This window comes from Carettochelys insculpta, chromosome 2 (assembly GCF_033958435.1).
Source record: "Carettochelys insculpta isolate YL-2023 chromosome 2, ASM3395843v1, whole genome shotgun sequence".
NCBI lineage: Eukaryota > Metazoa > Chordata > Testudines > Carettochelyidae > Carettochelys > Carettochelys insculpta.
Genome location: NC_134138.1, coordinates 123,579,611 through 123,601,415, shown reverse-complemented (window position 1 = coordinate 123,601,415; position 21,805 = coordinate 123,579,611). Strand labels below are relative to the sequence as shown.

Genomic DNA, 21,805 nt, shown 5'->3' with positions numbered 1-21,805 from the left:
CCTCTTGTTCATGGTCTGACTTATTCATGACGACAGCAGCACCCCCTTTGTCAGCTGGTTTGATTATAATGTCTGGGTTATTTCTGAGACTCTGGACAGCGTAGCGTTCAGCATAGTTGAGATTGTGTCTCATTTGGTATTGTTTGCATATAATGTCAGCCTGAGCATGGTTGTGGAAGCATTGTACGTTGTCTCATAAAGTTTGTTTACAGCCACCAGTCCCGGCTTTCAGTGTTCTGTGCTGTTATTTAGCTGTAATTTACCCCAAATGTCACTTAAGAGCCCAGTAAGCAATGGAAGCGTTGGTAAAGAGCTAGACAATATTGATCTCCCATCATCCAGTAAATTCTGTCATCTGGCACTGGTCAGGTCCTGAGGGTGCCAGACGAGAGAGGTTCAACATGTGTTCCGTACTGATTTCCAGTTCCTCAAAGGAAATTTGTGGAAGTTAGCAGCCTGAATACCTTTGAAGATCTGGGTCTAACTCACCACAAGACAACGGAAGGGGTGACAGCCTCACCAGGCCTCTGGAGGAAGGCTGGGGAACCTGCTTCATGTACCTGGAAAGGGTGGGGCCTCAGGCAGAAGGGACAGGGCTGGAGCTAGGCAGCCCTCAGATTACCCAGACTGCAATGCCCCCCCGCGCCCTCAGTGCTGCCCAAAGCACAGCGCTCCAGCAGGAGCTGACAGTGTACAAATATCACAAAACAACATCAACGGTTCCATAGATGTAGTTCCTTAGTCCACACTTTAAAGGAGAAAAGAGGTTGGGTTCTTTTTTCATTTGTATTTTGTTTAAATTCTGGCATAAATATATTAAAGCTGACAAAAGAAGTCAGGGCGAGCTACAGCACTTCCTCAGACCAAAAATGTACAAAACATCAGCCTCTAACTAGACATAACATAATACTGGTCATCACAGTTGGACATTTAGTAACTGTGTGTCTCAGAGTGTTGTACTGAAGGTTAATAAAAAATAGCTTCTCTTGCCATCTTCCAGTTCAGGTTACTTCGGTCATAGAGGCAGAGTGATTCTGTGCACTCAAAGTCTCCAGGGGACTTTCCACTCTTGGGAAAGCCATGAGGGGCATCCCTCGGGGATCTTCAGGCTTCGGTTTAGAAGGAGCTCCACGTGTTCCTTTAAAATTATGGACAACACACATTCCCAGAAACAACGCTACTGCGCTTCCCAAGATGAAGCCGGCGATCACATCCGAACAGTGGTTTCGATACTCAGAAACTCGATTGAGCCTGGTGAGGAAGGCAGCACAGAGGGTCCCCAAATACAGCACAGGCTTTGCTAGTCTTCTGCTCTTTGTTTTAATTGTGCTTGTGATGTACATCTTGGCATAAAGGACGAGTAGATGCTCAAAGCAGCATGTTTGGAGGGAAAGGATCTCCTGGCCTTTTCAATCGCCTCCAGGTCCCCAGTGCAGATATTCCCGTTGTTTATGAACTGGTGGTGGGCTCGGCAGTCGCTCCCTGTGTAGTGGCAGCAGCTAGGAACTCCAGGCTTTTTGTATTACCAGGCTTCAGGGCAACTGCCTCTTTCCCCTTCACCCCCACATTGGCGGGCTTGCAAGGGAACACTCTTACTGTGTACTGACTGTGCTTTTGTATGCAACAAAACTGGACCTCTGAGTGCAGAGTCAGAGTGTCCACACGGATAGCTAAAGCATAGCAGCTATTTCACAGCCACTTTGTTTAGACAAGCCCTGAGCTGGTGTCAAGGCTCTGATCTGCAGGTGATCCTCTCCGCAAAATAAGGTCATGATTTCTGCGGACAATGTTATGTTCTAGGGCTGATTGGAGACTGTCTGTACTTAGGTTGCTGCCACTAGGGTACAGGTGTAGAAGACACATTTTTTGTCTTTATGACAGGGGCAGAGGTTTAAACATTCCTTATATATCTGAACACATTTCCCAAAATCATTCATCAAATTTTCTCCTTTACCAATTTTTCTCTCTTTACGATCATTCAAGCAGCCTGGTGAACAGGTGATAGTGTAACAAAAGTGCAGTCATGTCGCACTTTAAAGACTAACACAATGATTTATTAGGTGATGAGCTTTCGTGGAACAGACCCACGTCTTCAGACCTGAAGAAGTGGGTCTATCCCATTAAAGCTCATCACCTAATAAATCATTTTGTTAGTCTTTAAAGTGCTACATGACTGCAGTTTTGTTTTGCTAGACTATAGACTAACATGGCTACCTCTCTGTTACTATTCTAGGTTGGTAATGAGACAATGTGTTTCAGTGAAAAGGTGCCAACAGCAGAAATCAGGGCATGACTGTAGCTTTTCATTATCTCTTCTGCTCCTTTGCATCTTTCCAATAGACTCTGCAAATTAAGTACATTGCATGTTATTACTTAAGGAACTAAATTTCATGCAAAACATTATGGGCAGTTGTCACCTTAGCTAAGACGCTGGCAGGCAGCTAAAACAATAGAAAAGCTGCCTTTAAAACACTTTTATCTTTGGCAGTTCTTTTGCACCTCTGTAATGTCTTCCATGTGAATCTCTTGGGGTGCATCTACATTTGCATTCCTCTTTTGAAAGAGAAGCGTCTACACTGGCTTTCTTTTGAAAGCTCTTTCAAAATTAGAATATGCAAATGAGGTGCCAAATATGCAAATTTATACCTTGTTTGCATTTTCAATTTACATCATTTGCATACCTCTTTCGAAAGAGGAATGCAAGTGTGGATGCACCCTGGATGTTTTTTCAAATATTAATGAGTTAACCCTCAAAAGTAATCCTTTCTCAGTTTTGTGAACGTGAAAACTGGCACAGAGATACTAAGAGTCAGATTTTCATACCTTTGCTCTCTCTGAGTAATATCTTAGAGACCACCCCCCCAAGTGAACAGGGCCACTCACAAATGAAAATACTATTCAAGTGAATTAAGGGCATCAGAATCTGACCCTGTCTGATTTGCATAACGACACACAGGGAGTCAGTGACTAATTTAGAAACAGATCCCAGATCTTCTGACTCTCAGTCTTATGTTTAAATCAAGTGTCATCTGTCCTTCCCCCTTCTTTAAAAAAAAGTACAATTATTCTTTAAATGTGGATTTATTCTGTCAGACTTCTTATGTTTTCCACTCACGAATGATCACACTGTTTGCATGAAATTTTAAGTGTGTAAGGGCACATCTATATTTACCGGAATATTGATATGCTGGTGGTTGATCTTCTGTGGTTCGATTTTGACACGCCTAGTAGGACCATGCTAAATTGATCAATCAGGGTGCTGCTGTCAACCTTGTTACTCCTCGCAGTCATAAGGTATAAAGGAAGACAACAGAATATGACTTCTCCTGTCGACATCCCACTGTGGGGATGGTTACAAAAATTGTTTTAAAATATGTCGACTCCAGCTATGCAATTCTCATAGCTAGGGTTGTGCATCTTAAATTGATTTTTTTTCCCCTAGTGTTGACCTGGCTTAGGGGCCTGATCTTAACCCAGTTTTTGATCTGCCTTATCCATTTCAGTTAAGGTGTGTCTACACGGGCACAAATCTTTGAAATGGCCATGTTAATGGCCATTTCGAAGATTACTAATAAGGCACTGAATTGACTATTCAGTGCCTCATTAGCATTAGGACGCTTCTGGCTGCAGCATTTCGAAAGCATGCGGCTTGGCGCGGCTACACAGGGGTCCTTTTCAAAAGGACCCCACGCCTTTTGAAATCCCCTTATTCTGATCAGAGTGGGATAAGGGAATTTCGAAAGGTGTGGGGTCCTTTTGAAAAGGACCCCCGTGTAGTCGCGCCAAGCTGCATGCTTTCGAAAGCGGCGCTTTCAAAGCGCCGCGGCCAGAAGCATCCTAATGCTAATGAGGCACTGAATATTCAATTCATCGCCTCATTAGTAATCTTTGAAATATGGCTATTTCAAAGATTTGTGCCTGTGTAGACACAGCCTTAGGGAAAAGGAGGAGTATCTTCTTTCCTTTGCTGACCCACCTTCCCGACAAAAATCCAGTAACAGCAGTTCCATTTCTCCGTTGTAGATACAGCTGAACTGGTGTTAAGATACCTTGTACTGTAAATGTATGAGAATAAGTTATACTGACATAAGAATATAGTTATTACTGCCTCCACGCTAGGTATGTGGTCCACATGACTATACCAGTTTCAAATGCATTTAGGTCTTGTCCACACACAGGCCCAGCCTTAGTGCAAGGCAGTTGCCTTGGGCCCTGTACTGTAATTGACTATAGTATCTACTGCCCATGGTTAAGGCCCTACCTGCCAGCTGGGCTCTGTTTGGCTGGCTCTGTCTATACAAGAAACCTTCACTGGTATAAATTAAGATGTGGTTTTAAACAGATATGCTTAAAATGGTGTGAAAGAGTGAGCTGATGCTCTCATTTTGATGTAAGGATGGATTATTTTGGTTTATTTTAAGCTGATGAGGAACACATTTAACTAAAGCAAAGAAAGCCTGCTTATTAAACTGAAATAAGAATGATCGTACATCCTTCTGCACAGATTTAACTATATTCTGTTAGCGAGGGATTTAAATTGAACTGGCACAATTTTCTCATTAGACAAGTTGTATTTAAACCGTGTTTACAAGCCCTTACGTGACTATACTCCTGCATCATACAGATGCTCTTGAAAACCCCATCTTTTTGCACATTAATCAGCCTAAGTACCTAATTAAAAATTTTGGCTCCTCTTTCCTTAAGTATAATTAGCTTATCTAATTACAGCAGTGGTTTTCAACCTATGCACTGTGAGAACTGTCCAAGTGTGCTGTGAAATTTTGTCAATTTCCCCTCACTGTGGCAAGGCTTCCTGAGTCCCAGCTGGTGTTGGCTTTGTCAATTCCCTGCAACCTCTGCAAAGGCTCTTTGCAGAGCCACCATGAGGGGAAAAGCTGACCCTGCAGGATCCCGTTCACTCAGAGAGATAGCTGAAATACTGCTTCATGGTCTGAAGAAGCTGGTGGGGAGCCCGTCCGACTTCTTTCTTTGGCAAGTGGGGATGGAGGTGGCCAGGAGCCTGTTGGAGCTGAGACGGTTTAAATGCCATGTCCTGACTTCAACAGGCTGGCAGGGAGGGGAGCCTGCTTTCAGTGGTTACTTGTTTACTCAACATCCCTAGCATGTCATTGAGCAGATTTTGAAAATGTGTCTCTGCTCACTGTCTAAGATGGTGTATTCTGTGGTGGATTTGAAACATTAACTCATTTGATCCTTGTTTAGCTCCTTTTAGGTGCAACTATGTTCCAAACCTCTCTAGGAACCACAGTAAATGCAAGTAAGCAAATGTAAGTAAATGTGACATTTATGAGCAATTGATTCAGGTGAAAAAAGTGGGTGAGCCATGGAATTGTTTGTCTCATTGAAGTGTGCCGTATTACTGAAAAAGGTTAGGAACCACTGAATTACAGTGCTAATGAGGATCAGTGCGTTCTCCCACCACCACTCACACCACTACTATCTACAGTCAAAAGTAGCTTTGAGGTGTACCTCTACACTTATGGGAAGATCAATGCGCTGGCAGTTGCTCTTCCTGAGTTTGATTTACTGTGCATAGCGAGGATGTGCTAAATCAAACTGTCATGACATTGCCTTTGACCCCAGTACTCGCGGCAGTCATGAGAAGTAAAGAACATCAATGGCAGAGTTTCTCACATCACCCTCCCACTATGTGGACGGCAGCTAAAATCAATCTTAGATAAGTCAGCTCCACCTGTGCAATTCTCGTAGCTGGTTTTGCATATCTAATATCGACTTTTCCTCCCAGCATAGATCAGACCTTAGATACTCCTGTTCCATTTAATCTATAGTTCAAACCAGCAATGTAAACACATTGGATAACTATGCCTTATAGAAATATTATCTCCACGATGGCTATCTAAATCAATTAAGAGGAACAAACAAGAAAAGATTAGATCATGCCTGCAGGAAGAAAGAAAATAAGGAATTACAGGAATTCAGAGGCATGTTAAAACAGTTATATTGTTAGGAATTCAAATGAAAATGTACTCCAGTCTGAACTCAATAAAATATGTGAAATATGGCTCCAAAGCGTTTTAGCTTATCAGTAAATTAAAATCAAGATGTGTCCTAAAGATTGTAGAACAGCATGGTATTTAGGGGAGAAAATGAAATCAATAAAGAGAAACAGAAAATATCAGCATGATGAGACTGAATGTTCTCTAAATCTAATGGAGAAAACAACGTACAAGTATTTCATTTGAAACATACCAGAAGCAGTGTGCTGGATGACCACAGGTTATTTATATCAGCATTGCAAACATATTTGGGAAATTAAAAACAACAGCCCAAGAATAGATGAAATTAGACTATGACCCAGAGGGAAAAAATCTGCATCAATAGTTACTAGTACGTTACAAAGAGCTTGTTAGTACATTTTAGATCCACAAACTTAACACAATTACATAGAAGAAAATAAAACTATGATGAAATCAGATTGCAAATATACTGTTCTGCTATTTAGGGTTGGACATAAAGTCCATTGAAATCTATTAGGTCTCCTACTGAGTTCAGTGAGGTTTGATTCAGGCACCTAGGCTGTAGTAGGTTGGCAGTAGCATGTGGGGAAAAGGTCAAGAAATAAAGGAGAAACAGAGGAAGAGCAGATTTAAAATCAACAGTATCAGACGTATAGCAATCTGTTGTGTACAGTCCATTTTCAAACACGCTGTGCTAGAAACACTGGTAAGTCAACTTACCAACTTTGTGATGCTCAAGTTTCATTTGCTGTATGCTCAGTTTGTGAGAGAGCCAAGAGGAATAGAAATAGGCATAAGAAAGAGCCTCTACTTAAGAAAATACTTAAATATCCCTGTTCTAGAAAGCATGCAAATGTGTACTAAACCTTGTCTGTTGACTTCAGTTGAATTCAAATATGTGCTGAAATTTAAGCAAATACTTATATGTTTTTTTTTTTTCTGAACAGGAGCACTTTCCTGAATGGGAGCCCTAGTTGACGTAAATATATTTACAAAACAAACGTTCAGATGCCTTGCACTTTTGATGCAAAAAGAGCTCTGTAAATTATACAGCTTTAGTTCCCAATTCAGGAAACAACTTCCATTCAGGACACCACTGAAGCACATACGTCAATTCTGCTGGAGTCAAATGGACATTAGCACATTCTGAAAAAGTTAAGCATGTACTTATGTATTTTCCTGAATAAGGTTCCAAATGACCTCTCTCATATTCAAGCAGATCAGAAGAGTGTAAGAAGTTTGCTATAAACACAGGGCCTGAACCTCAATTCTTGTATGCACACAAGCTTTCTGCTGCAGTTAATGGGCCTTATAATGTACAAGATGGCTACTTTGACACTGTTTTTGGAGGAAGTTGTTTTTGATTTTTTTTTTGGTAACTTCTGCCTTTTTTGTAAAAAAAAGAAAAAAAAGAAAGAAAAAAAGAAAAGGAGATAGAGAGATGCTAGTACTTGGCCAGCTCCCTTCACCTCCCTCTCAGCCAATCCCAAGGCTGCCAAAGTGGCAAGTGGCAAGTACCAGCACAAAAAACCCACTGTTTGTCCATACATGTACAGAGAGAGAGAGAGCTTTAAAATTCTAGGGGAAGGACATGTTCACAAATATTAGAAGTATTTTCATTCTATAAAAGTGAAAGAATGACATTAAAAATAAGAGACTCCTTTTGCCTATTTAAATTCTAGGAGGATATTATCTATAGTTACACAGTTTCCAAGTAGAAGCAGTTTCTGTACATATGTGTGTAGGGAGATGATTAATAGAAAGAGCTCCATCTACTGGCAAGTCTTCTAATGTACACTATGAAAGGTAAAGACTATACTAACAAAGTGCTACTGGACTGCTTTTTTGTTTTTAATGTACAGTATGTTTCATCTGCTAACACAGTTTTCTAAGTTTAACAAGCATTTATGAATGTTCTTTTGGTGTTTTCATGTAACTTGTGAAATTGTTATGATATTGCTTCACTTTCTTCCTCCCCTGAATGACTGTCCAAACCTCTTCCTCTATGATCATGAACAAAGGTCTGAGCTCACTTGCAGGCTTTTGGAGAACAGATGTTAAAGAGAGAAAACAATCTTAAAATGACTCTCAAATCACAGCTGACTGTTACCACAAATTCTTTGAGTGCGTACGATTACGACATTACATATAGTGATAGTCTTACCTTACACCAGCTACACAAAAAGACTGTAAATCTATTACAGTCAGACCCCGAGATACACCCATTCGAGTTATGAGAATTCGACTTTACGAGGAGTTTCATTTAATACCCCTATTTCAGCTTACAAGACATTTCTTTGCATTTACGAGGACCGATTTGGAAGCTGGCAGCTCGAGTAGGCAAGCACCGAGGGGATGGAGTCGGCTGCATTGGTCGTGACGAAGAGGCCGTGCGGGGGGCGGTGGTGCCCTGCGAGAGGGCGGCAGTCTGCTGCGGGGAGGTAGAATTGTCCGAGTCCCAGCAGTAGATCACGCCGCTCTGCGAGACGTGGATGCTGGGCATGCAGCCCATCCCAGCCCCGCTGCTGCCGCTCACCCCCTGGGAGGCTAGGGGGCCACCACCGCCTGCCCTGTGCAGCTGTACCTCGGGCGCCGCTCGCTATCTGTGGCGCTCCCTCCCATTTAGCACCTGGCTCGCCCACCGCTGCCGCCTCGGCTGCCGCCGGTGGGGCCTCTCTGCTGTGCAGCCCCGCACGAGAGAGGCATTGCCCTTCACCAACCAGGGGCCCACTGTACTTGGCCAGCTCCCTTCACCTCCCTCTCAGCCAATCCCAAGGCTGCCAAAGTGGCAAGTGGCAAGTACCAGCACAAAAAACCCACTGGCCTAGCTCCCCACGCGGCCAGCCCCTGGCAGCGCCGCATCCCCACTTAACCTGAGCTGCGCTCAGGCCGGGCTGCCTCCCCATGCCCTGCTCAGCCCTGCCTGCCCCCTTGCACCGGATCTAATGGGATTTGGTGTTGTTTTAGCATACATGGGTGCACATTTTGGGGCTCAGGAATGCATAAAATTTTTTCCCATTGAAATTAATGGTAATTACATTTTCGACTTATGAGAATTCGCCCTAAGAGGGGTTTTTCAGGAACGAATTACCCTTATAAGGTGGGGGAAGACTGTATTTACAGTAACATTTCTTACAGACTTTTATAGGACATTCACTTTTTGACTATATTTGGATTAGATTGTCTTGTAACCATATTGAATCTCAGGCTAAATGATGACAAAATTCTATTTAGCTGCTCAGATAGCCCTAAACCCCTCTACTTCAAATAAAGCTATGGGCTGTTTCCAACTGATCATCTAGTTTGAACCTCATTCCATGTACAGTAGCTATCTTCGTAACCTTAGTGTAGCAGGAAAGCGCATTAGCAGAGCTGGAAGAAGTTAAAACTTTGTTTTGTGAAGGACTTCAAGCTTTTGAAATCTGACTTATTTCAAATTAAAATGAAGCCTGAAAATTTTTAAATCCTTAGTAAAGGAAAATCCTGGTTAATAAAAAAAAACATTTTGGATCAACTGAAATATTTTGTATAAACAATCAATATATTTTTATTTGATTTCAATTTCTGCATTTTATATTATAGTATATAATACAAAAGTTAAAAAAAGTAAAACCAAACATAGTCTCAAAACAAAAAATCAGAGGCTGTGGCTACACTGCCCCTTCCTTTCAGAAAGGGCATGTAAATGTGGCTGATAGGAAATGCAAATGAGGTGCAAATTTAAATATCTCACTCCTAATTTGCATATTTGTGCACAATCTCGATTCCAGAAGAGCTGACATCAAAAGCCAAAACACCCATGTACATGGGGTTCATTTGAAAGGAAACCCTGCTTTTGAAAGCATCCTTCTTCCTGATTTTTTTCAGAAAGAAGGGTGCTTTCAAAACCCAGGTTTCCTTTCGAATGAACCCAGTCTGAACAGCTGTTTTGAAATCAGCTCTTCCAGAATCAAGATCCCATGCAGGTATGCAAATGAGGTGTGAGATATTTAAATCCATACCTCATTTGCATTTCCAATTGGCTGCATTTTCATGCCCCTTCTGAAAGTGAGGGGCAGTGTAGCCACAGCCAGAATGTTTTGATTAAAAAACGTCAAAATGGAATATTTTGGCATTGTCTGAATTTGGGGTGTGGTGGGGAGTGTCTAAAATAAAAATTGCCACAATTTCAAGAAGCATTTTGATTGCCATGGAATTATATTTTCCAAAGGAAAATGATTTCATTAAAAATTTTCCCATGATCTCTATTCAGTAAGTCTATTAGCAATTGAAGAAATTATGAAGGATTTACACAATATAATTTGACATTTCACAATTGTTTTTTGGACAGATCATTTTTAATATTTTGAGAATGTTTAAGAAAAAACAGATTGGGGCATATCTCTTATTTTAATGTGAATTTCATGAAAGAAAGAAATAAAATAATAACTGGCTCTTTCATAATGACAAGGAAGGGGAGATAATATTTTCGGACTAACTTCTGTTGATGAAGGAGACAAGCTATTGAGCTACACAAAGGTCTTCTTCAGACTGAAAACTACTCAATTTCAATATCCGATATTAGTCCAACAGAATATTGTATTTCACCAATCTTTTCCTTCTCATATCCCGGGGTCAACATGATTCTTTTACATTGACTTGCACCCTTCAGAGAGAGAGTTGTTGTTAATCCCATCTACTGATATTGGTACAGTAATCCCTCAAAATACACGATTTTGAGTCGCACTTAATTCGCATCAACATAAGTTAGGCACGACTCAAAATCCCGCTACCCCCAGCCCTGGTTCAATCTCCCCCTGGCTCCTTGCACCCCCGGTTCAAACCCCTCTCCTCCCCATGCGGCCCTAGTTCCACCCCGCCCCTCCACATGGCCCCAGTTCACCCCCCCCATGTAGCCCTCGTTCAACACCTCCATGCGTGACTCCACTTCAGACCTCCCCGGTCCTGGTTCAAACCCCCCTTGCGACACCAGCTCAACCCCCAGCAGGGTCACGTGGCCCCATCTCAACTCCACCCCCTGCCCCTCCTCCAGCCCTAACCATCCCCAGGCTTAAAACCCCCTGCCCCACTCCCATGTCCCCAGCCCATCGCCAGGCTTAACCCTCCCCAACTGCCACCCCCAGTCCCAGGACTTATCTTTCAAAAGGAGCTCCAGGTGCTCCTGCTGCTTCTCTGGCTGCAGAACATGCATTCTGCCAGGAAAAAAGGCTGCATAATGTGCCTTGACCCCAAACCAATAAAAGGATGCACTGAACATGCTACCAGGCAGCTTGCGTGCAGTGACGGTCCTGGTGCCACTGATGAGAAGTTTCCCTCTGTGGCTAAAGATATTCAGTGGCTGTCACCCACGCAGGGAAAGTCTCCGGTGGCTGAGATATTTGGGTGTTGGCAGCTATTGGAGGAAGTCTCCCTCAGTGCCTAATATTTGCGGGCTCTCAGCTGCTCGGGAAAAGTCTCCGGTGGCTGTGGTATTTGGGGATCTTGCAGCTGCACGGGGGAAGTCTCCCTGGGCAGCTAATATTCAGGGGCTGGCTAAAGATCATCAACTGCCCGGAGGCAGGGGCTGGTTCCAGACTTGCCCTCCAATGGATCATCATTAAAGTGTACTCAGTCCAATGTGGCAGCCGTTTTTTGGGCTCCCTCTCTGTAATTAACCCCTGGTTCCCCATTACCTGTGGGCACAGAATGTGCCATTGAAAGTTGATTGGGTGGACATTCAGTGTAACGTCCATGTGTGCTTATATGTACATTTCTAGATTATGGATTGGGTGTGAGGGTGCAAACTATTGCTCTGAGGATCTTCTTTGTCAGGCGGTCTAAATAAAGAGCCAAGACTTTCCTGTGGGTCCGCTGAGAATTGGGGCAGGTGGTGGGTCCTGCCACAAGGTTTCATGGGCTCCAGCACAACGACCTCCCACAGCCTAGCTGCCATGTGGTGCAGGGGTGCAGCGGCTGGCACCAGGCAGCACAGAAACAAAGACAGCTAGCAGAAGTAGATGCAGAACCACAGACCCCACAGCCGTGCTAATAGCAAAGAAAGAAAGAAGATTTTTCAGCTTCTCATACAAGCATGACCCCACAGCCATAGTCTTCCAGGTGCCGAATTGAAACAGTCTTCCTGTTGCCTAATTCTTGTGCACCTGAGAGCAGTGCCGATGGAAGAGACCAGAGCGGAGAACTGTGGGGCACTGTGGGGCTCATACTGGACATTGGAGGCTAATGAATTAAATTTAAAGACATGCTGCTTCCTCACTGCCTTTCATTCAGAATTTTAGATTTGACCTGAACACTACACCCATCAGGTTATGATGATATTATGATATCAATATTATTTTGATTTTAGTGCTCCATAAATTGAGCTAATGAAATTTACAGTAAGGTCAGGCACTCAGTAAAATTGGGCTAAATGCCTTAAAATTGAGATTATCTTGTAGTGTAAATGCAGCCTTAAAGACTAACATGTAGTTGATGGATTTTCAGTCGAAACAGCTAAATGTAGTGCCTTGCATGGTTAGGATGAGCATATCTCCATGTACCAAATAGAGGACAGGGAGATATGGGGGGAGGGGTGGCTCTTCCTGGCTCCACAAGCCTTGGGGAGCCAGGAGGGAGGCAGAAACCACCAGCACTCTTCAAGAGCCCCGGGGAAGTGAAAGCCACCAGTGTTCCTTGAGTCCCAGGGAAACGGCAGGGACACCGCAGCTCCCCACACTCCTGCCACTTCCCTGAGGCTCAGGGAAGTGACTCCCACCAGCAGCTGCACCTGCACAGCTGCTGGCAGAAAAGGTCAGTGGGGGAGGGCCCAAGTACGGGACAATGAGTCATTTTTAAAAAAATAAGTAGGGACGCCTTTTTGGCATCCCCAGTATGGGACCATCCCACCCAATATGGGACGGATGGTCACGCAGTGCATGGTGAATTGTCACAGAGAGGTAGCCGTGTTAGTCTGTATCTTCACAAAAAGATACCGACTATCATGGCTACCTCTCTGTGGCTACGTCTACGCTATGAGATAAATCCAAATGTAAGGCAATTAGCTTGATATTACAACATCACTGTCTTCACTGAAAACACCATTAAGCTCGATTTAGTGGGCACTAATTTCGATATTATAACATCATCAAAACCAGCTGTGTGCAACATCAAGTTCAAATTTAAAAGTCTGAATGAAGGCCTGTGTGGAAGCGCCATGTCCTAAAATTGAATTTATTAGTTTCTGCAAGTGTCCCATATGTACACCACAAAGTGACAGGGTTACCTGATATGTATGGCCTCTTCCATCTCTGCTGCTGTCCAGGTGTTCAGGTTGTAGGTCACAGGAAGCCCATGAATTTGAATTCCTTTCCAGGAAGCCTAGGAAATATAAGTGGTGCCCAGAAGCTAAACTTTCGTTTGCCCATCACATCGCACTGCATCGGTAGCAGTTACACTGCATAGGTAGCCATTGCCTCGGTAGCCATCTCTTGCAATCCTGAGCACTCAGGGTAGCAGTGTGCTTAGTTCCCAGGGTCAGAAGAGAACTCCAGCATGGAGCTGTCAGTAGGTTCTAGATCTTGCAGTGTAAGGAGATGTGCAATGCTGGGTGAAGGCGAAAGAACGCGGGCAGGCCTATCACAAAGGCCGGGAAGCCAGCTGGTGGTCCACATCATCCCCAAAGACCTGCCACTATTACAAACAGCTGCATATGCTGCTTGGGGTTGGGGGTGGAGGGACCTGACCACATTGCCCATCCAGGAGCTTTCTGTGCAGACCAGAATTCCTGAAGATGTGAACATCGTGAACCTTCCCCAACCATCCCGCGTTGATGTCGGTGAAATGACCTTTGTGATATACTAATGCCTGCAACACCATCAGGAAGTACCCCTTTCTGTTCATGTACTCAGAGGCCAGGAGGTCTGGGACCATGATGGGGATGTGTGTGCCATCTATTGCCCCACCGCAGTTAGAAAATCCCATAGCAGCAAAGCCATCCACTATGGCCTGTACATCTCCCAGCATCATGATCTTCCTCGGGACACACAAAGCTGATTGCATTAATTGCCTGCATCACCATGGGCCTCACTGTAAATCAGCACAACCCAAATTGATTTGCCACTGACTGGTAACTGTCAGGTATTGCGAACTTCCACAGAGCGATTGCCACTCACTTCTGAGCCATTAAAGCCGGCCTCATTCTTGTGTTGCTGATCTTCAGGGTGGGGCCCAACAAATCACAAAGTTCCATAAAAGTGTGAATGTTCTGCACCCACTGCTGGTCATCCCAGCAGTGTGCTGGTTTCATGAGTCCAAAGCTACTGCTACACTCTCAGCAATGCATCCACAGGCAGTCAGCATTTCTGCGTTCTTGACTGTTGCATGGAGTCCAGGACATACATTCCCCTGTGGGAGCTCCAGGTTGGGAATGTCACCATGCTCCTCAGCATGCGGGGGAGACACCGCCTAACTCCTGCAGCCCTGACTGATGTGGCCGTACACTGGCCTCCCTGACCACACCCTTGTCTGTCGCAGTGTCCGGAACACGGGGTAGTGGCAAGGTGTCCTGAAGCCCCAGAAGTCTCCAGGACTCTCGATAGAAGGGCCAGGTTGTGGGATCTGCCCCAACCAGCTGGCTGCGTCATGGGCCTGAGCGTAGCCCTGCCAGAGCTCCTTCACCTTGCTCCTGACCTGCTCCTGGGTGCAGGCAGGGTGTCCCTGTGTGGTCAGTCCAGTAGCAAGGTGGGTGAAGGTGGCCACATTCTGCCACTTGCCACCGATCTCCTGCAGGACCTCTTCTTCCTTCCGCAGCCCAAGAAGTTCACTGAACTTTGGCTCAGTCCAAAAGGGTGCCCATTTTTGCGGGAGCTGTCCAGGGTCCTGTGAGGGCTGTGAAGGGTGGTCCTGGAGCTCCTGAGGTGGCTGGCTGCTGGCCATTGCTGTTTAGAGATGTTCTGGTGGTGGCTGTGAGGGTGTGCTCCAAGCAGCTCGTGCCTTTGCTGCTAGCAGGCTCTCAGCTTCCTGCTATGGAATTTCTGGGTCCATGGATCTTTAAACACAGCCAGACACAGGGAGTATAGCGCTCTGCTGCCACTAGCCAGGGAATCTCCACAGCCCAGCTGGCCAGCACCATGGTGGACTCCTCTTTCAAAAGAATGGCCTGTGGAGCATCTACACACATTTTCATTCAAAAGACTCTTTTGGAAGAGGATTATCTTCCTATTACAGGACCAGAGGCATGCTTTCAAAAGCAGTGCTGTGTTCTTTCAATTCACTTTGGAAAGAGTGTGTTTTGTGTTTGTCAGCACTCCGTGGGCTCTTTCGAAAGAGGGTCAGATTTTCCAAATATACTTGCAAATGTAGACATGGCTTTGGTGTTTGAGAAAACATTCCTGTCCCATAAAATTGCTTGATAGAGTATTTGTGAAATGTGAACATAAATAGGATGCCAACCAAGTAAAAATGAATTTGTTTCAAAACTATAAAAAATATTTTGCAGTATTTGACCAATCCTAAAAATAAGCACAATTCACTCCAATAATATTCTGGTTTGGTAGGATTTTTTTTGTTGATGCGCCTCAGTTAGCTAATCAAGGTGTGTGTATTCCTTTGCTTAGGGTCCTGTTCTTGTTCTTTGTAAGAAAGTCTCAAATGGAACCATACTTTGTTAGAATAAGTTTTCTGGACAAATTGTAGCATCAGCCTTATTTTTCTGCTGAACTCCTTATAGATGTTTATCTTTGGGTTTATACTGTCGGTTTAAGTGACAATGCATAAGAGATGCACTTACGTGTCTGAAGAAGATGGGAAAGTTTGCCTTTCCTATTGATAACTTTATATTCACTTTTAGTATTGCTCTCTTGGAAAAGCTTATTATTGGTGCTTTAAACTCAGTAAGTGAGTGCGCAGTTTGTTCAATTACAAAATACATGAGAATTTAAGTACATTTTTTTCTATATTCCTTCTACCAGAGAGGTTTATTCCACCTGGATCTTCGAAACTAAGTTTTGACATCTCCTTCTGCTTGTTCAAAACACAATACAAGAAGCCGGAAACTTTTTCTGTACAGTTAGGGTTACCACTATAACAAGGTTGGGGAGGCAATACTTTTTACTGGACCTACTACTGATGGTGAAATAGACAAGCTTTCAAGGTACACAGAGCTCTACTTTATCTGATTGATCTCAGTGCAGCAAAGCAAGGTGGGTATCAGTAGTGTTTATGAGGAGGAAAGGTGAAAATCATGTAGATGCCATAGTGGTCAAGTGATAAGAAGAGAACAATGAGATGGGGGAGAAAGAAGATTGCACAGATGAGCGGTGTTGACAAGCAAAACTGTGCAGATGAGTCTTAGCAGGTGGCATCTGACTAACTCACCATCCTTTCACGCCTAATATAATGTGATTCCTCTGGTTCCAGGTATTGGGATAGAGTGGAGCCTGGTGTTAATTCTCTGACATGGCTATCACAAGGAGGAGGAGTAGGGTTAATAAAGCTAACTTGTGAATGTTCATGGCCTTCTCCTGTGGGTTCTTCCTCAACCTTAGGAGCTACTTTGGCACAGTGACTGGGCTTCTCTGTTGTTTCACTTCTGAAATAAACAACACTGAAGACTCCCCCTGGATCAGCTTCAAGATTTGGACGGCTTCATTAATGTGTTTGGCTCTCAGTAGGTGGCATCCATTTCACACTAAAGCTAGTTGGTAATTTTATGACAGAACAATTTTCCCATGGGAAAATGCTGTTTCAACATAATGAAAATATTTTACAGGATCACCTCTATCCTGTCTAAACTTTTAGATAGGCAGCCAGCCGGTCTGGTTTCTAATGGGCTCCCTAGCTCCCTGGCCACTAGCTCTCTGCACTGTCCACCTGGTAGTCCCATGGGTTCCCTAGCTGTGCGACTTCCTGCTACCAAGGCTGCTAGGGAACTAGCTCACTGGTCCAGAATTCTTTGAAAAATTTCATTTTAACTCATCTCAAATGCAATTTTTGAAGAAGTCCATTTCACTAGGATTTTTTAAAACACAATTTTGTTCTGTCAGATGGAAATTCCAGTTACTGCACAGCTCCATTTCATACCCTTTTTAAATACATCAGAGGGACAAATAGTTAAATAATTCCTCTCCTTCCCTGTTAAGGACCAACATTGATACAAGAACAAATGAATATTGTCTCCAACCATGTTAAATTTAAAATTAGACAAAGTTTTCTAAGCATCAGAGGAGTGAACTTCTGGAACAGCCTTCTAAAGAGGTTACTAAGGGCAAAAAATGTAGCTGGATTCAATACTAAGGTTGACAGGCTTATGGAGGAAATGGTGACTATTAACAACGGGGTGGGGCAAGGGAGAATAGTTTTGTGGTTAGAGCATTGGAATGGACATCTTCAAAAAATTCCATTTGAGATGAGTCAAAATGAAATTTTTAAAAAAATTCTCGGCCAGGAAGCTAGTTCCCTAGCTGCCTTGGCAGCAGGAAGTCTGTAAGCCCAGGGCTGTATTTCAGTCCTTGAGGGGGCCTTTCAAAGGTTAACGGCAGTTTAGATTTAAAAAAAAATCAAGAATGGTGATAGGTCCTGCTGTGAGGGCAAAGACCTGGATTTGATGACCTTTCAAGGTCCCTTCCAGTACTAAGGTATAAGTATAATGGTAGTCAGTCAGCCTGAAGCCACAAGTAGGAAACAGCCGATGGCTGTGGATGGGATGTTAGATGGAGAGGAATCCAAGTTACTTCAAAGAATTATTGTCCGGGTGTCTGTCTGCTCAATCTTATTCACCATATTTGGGGCCAGTTCTCCTGGATCAGATCAGCAAAGACCCTATTTTCCTTGTTTGTTTGTTTTGCCTTCCTCTGTACCATAAGGCATGGGTCACTTATAGATTTAAACTAGTATAAATGGTGCATTCTCTAACTTGAAGTCTATGGTTACTCTACAGCGCTCTGTTAAGAGAAGTCACTGTGAGAAGAGATTTCCCAACAAAACTTCTGTTGGTAGAGTGTGACCACACACAGAAGCAAACTGGGCAAGTGCTCCACTCTGTCGACAGAGCAGCCGGACTGCCTGGCTGCTCTCCTGACAAAACAGGCACCTGGAAGCACAGCAGACAGGGCTGTCCATTGTTGTGGATGCCCTGTCTGTTGAGAGATGGCCTCCTGGGGGCATTTACAGAACTATTTTGTTGACAAAATCTGTTGACAGCAGTGTTCACTGCTGGAAAAAGTGCTTTGCTTTGTTGAGGTACTGTCAACAAATACCATTTTGTGTGGGCAGGCTCCATGAGTTTTGTTGACAAAACCAGGGTTTTGCCAGCAAAACTGGCCAGTGTAAACATAGCTGAAGACTTTAAATCATTATTGAAAGACTTCAGTAACTGAGCCAGAGGTTAAGGATCTATTACAGTGTCCTGGAACATAGAGAATTTAACAACAGATTAGAGCGAGAGATTTGTGAGTTGGAGTACATATTCAAATTTGACACATTAAGACATGGTATGAACGGAGACATCATCTACCTCACACATTACAAGGACTGCTTCTCTTCCTTTTTCCAGTCCTCTAAACTTATAAATGTCAGTCTGTATTGGAAATAAAATTCATCTGAAGAAGTGGGTGTGTCCCATGAAAGCGCATCACTGAATAAAGCATTTTGTTAGTCTTTAAAGTGCTACATTTCTGCTGCTTTGTTTTGTTGGAGCAGGTTCTGTGATCTACAATATGCAGAAGGTCAGACTAGGTGATCATGGTGGTGCCTTCTGGCCCTGAAGCCTGACTCAAAAAGAATCTTCCCTGCACTCCAAGCATATGGCATAAGGAACAGTTTGAGACTACAGGCTAATCATCTGTGTGTTAGTGCCACAGACACATCAGAGGTGGTTCTATTTTGAGTATCAGTGTTTCTATTGCAGAAATGTACAAGGAGACATCTTTCTTTTGTGAATTTTATTCTTGCATTGCATAGTTTAGTGATGGTGAACACTTGTTAGCCAGTGGCCGGGTAATGTGCGGTGAGGTACCAACTATGCCCTTGTTACCATCTGAGTCTTTAACTGCTAGAGCGCAGGGCTCCTTCACAGCGGGCAGCCTGGGCAAGGCTGATGGATGCCCCAGGGTCCTAAACACCCAAGTCTTTTACTGCTAGAGCAGGGAGCTCCTTCGCAGCGGGCAGCCAGGATTGACTGACAGGTGCCCCAATGGTAGCACTAAGAGCCTTTCCACACCCGAGACTTTAACTGCTAGGACGCACTGTCCCTTTGCAGCAGGCAGCCAGGACTGACTGACGGGCGCCCCAGGAGTCTGCCCCGTGGAGGCGGCACAACTCTACGCTAGGCTCTCAGTACTCTCACCTATGGCCAGGCTGTGGTAACCAAACGGTTAAAGTTCTTTTGATTGTGCTGGCTGTGTTGCAGTGACAAAGAGTAACAGCAGTCAGGCTTAGATCTTAACTGGTTACAAGTTTATTAAGCTACAGTTATAAGCGTGCGGTTACAAAAGGCTATTGTCTACTTCTTATATGCTAGCAGAGTACAGGTGTTAACAGGTTACTTTACAATCCAATACAACAACATCTTAATACAACAACATCTATCTATAGAGCTCTAATTCTTTAACTGTGTACACCAAAAGGAGACCTTAATGTGGGTACATCTTACCCTCCTTGCGTCTCTCGATACCAGCGTAGCCAAGCCAGGATCGGTCACTCGATTCCGCGGAAAGACGAATACGAGGTTGGGCGTCCCCAGTTGCGGACCTCGGGAGGCCATCACCTGACCCGACCAACATGTAGTTGGTGGGAATGCACTCAGAGTCAGAGTGCTGCTGGGCCCATCTTTATACCCCTTGGATCACGTATTCTCTTTCTTATCTATGGTGCCAGATCGTACTGGTCTCTCTTTTGTGATGCCAGTTTTTACAAGGGCAATTCTTACTTAATTTGCACTTGTAAGACAGGAAATAAAGAATTTTGAAGTACAGGACATTCTTTTACTTGGTTGGGGATTTCTCTCCTGGGATGGCTGTGTGGGTGCATCACTTTATCAGTACCAGCCAAGGGCAGTTCTCTGAGGCCCTTCGTTAACAGTTAGCCTGCTAGCCCTCTATCTGTGTTTTCAGTTGCTCAGGGTCACGATGAGCCAGCACATCTGGGCCCCTTTAGGAAGGCATCAAAGACTGTGCTGTTTAACTGCTGTTCAGTGCCCTGTGTGCCCTGAGGCACCTTAGAGGGGAGGCAAAAGCTGGTCTGTACTGGGGAGATTTTGTCTGGCTACAACACTGTATAGGATAAAAATGGACTCAAAATGAACAAACTAAGTAACTGCAGAAGACTTGTGCCACGTTAATTGTCATGCGTTTCTGTTGATGAACAAGTTACTTTTATGCCAGCATGACATTGCATTTTTTCATTTTAAGATAAAAATGTAATTGCCCTTCTGGAAAGCTGAGTGCTATGCAAAGCTGAGCCCTGGATGCTCTTATGGGCACTTTGCTAGGGCTTCAACATGAGGCTAGTCATGAGTTGTAATGCGGTTACTCTTCAGTGTGGCTGGTATCCCCACACCATAACCCCAGTGATGGGACAGGTGTGTGGGCACCAGGATGGCAGCACTGAGGCTAGCTGGCTTCCTCTACCATAGGAATGGCAAGTATCAGAGGGGTAGCTGTGTTAGTCTGTACCTTTGAGAACAAGTCCTGTGGCACCTTATAGACTAACAGGTATTTGGAGCATAAGCTTTTGTGGGCAAATACTCACTTCAGATGCATGAGTTGTGTGTGTGGGGGGGGTTCAGATTGGCATTTAAAGAGTGGGGTCCCAGTAAGAGGGAGGGCCAGGGCTGACAAGGTCTATTCAGTCAAGGTGGAAATGGCCCATTATGAGTACTGTGTATCAAAAGAGGAAAAAACAAGTCAGATCAGAAAGGGGGAAGTGGCCCTTTGTCAGAGTCTAATGGGGAGATGTGAACACCCAGGGCAGAGAAGCTGCTTTTGTAAGCAGCCAGCTACTCCCAGCCCCTTACAAAAGCAGTTTCTCTGCACTGGGTGTTAACATCTCCATATCAGACTCTGACAGTGGGCCACATCCCCCATCTGATCTACCTTGTTTTTTCCTTTTGATACATACTTGACTTACTTGACTTACTGTTTTTTCCTTTTGATACATACTTGACATACTCCACCTTGACTGAATAGACCTTGTCAGCTCTGGCCCTCCCTTTTACTGGGATCCCCCCGCCACACCTCATTCATCTGATGAAGTGGGTATTTGCCCATGAAAGTTTATGCATAAGGTGTCATAGGACTTCTTCTTGTTACCGTAGGAGTGGTGGCAGAGGCACAGGCACAAACTTAAGGACAGGGAGTGCCTTTAAACCAAGTTGGAAACCCTGTCTAGTACACCATGGGAAACACTTAAAGCCAGGGGCTGCAACAACGCAGGCCTGTGGTGACAGCTGGAAGACCTGCCCGTGCACGGGTACGTAGGTGCTCCAGGGCTAAGCACAGGCGCTCACACACGTGCAAGGAAACCCAACCGCGCGCTATACCACCCAGGCAGCAGCCACAGTAGGCATCGGCTGAGGAGAAAGCGCTACCGGCTGGGCGAGAGAGCGAGCGACGCCTGCGCAAAGGCTTCCTCCCCGACCCCCGCCAGCGTTGAGTCAGCAGCACGAGCGCCCCTCGCTGACGCCGGCTCGCGCATTGCAGGGGGCGGCGCGCGCGCGGCGCAGGCGCGTTTGGAGCGGCTGGACGGAGGGAGCTCGGGCGGCGGTTGGTCTGTGCGCGCCCCTCCCCCCTCAGGTGATGCTGGCTGCTGAGGCGATGCTGAGGAGGAAGGCGGGG

At 44.6% G+C, this 21,805-nt stretch overlaps 1 pseudogene; it reads right to left on the bottom strand.

Moving 5' to 3' along the window:
• Positions 1-846: 846 nt before the first annotated feature.
• LOC142008277 (phospholipid phosphatase-related protein type 1 pseudogene) lies at positions 847-8,225 on the bottom strand (annotated as a pseudogene).
• Between the last annotated feature and the right edge of the window lie 13,580 nt (positions 8,226-21,805).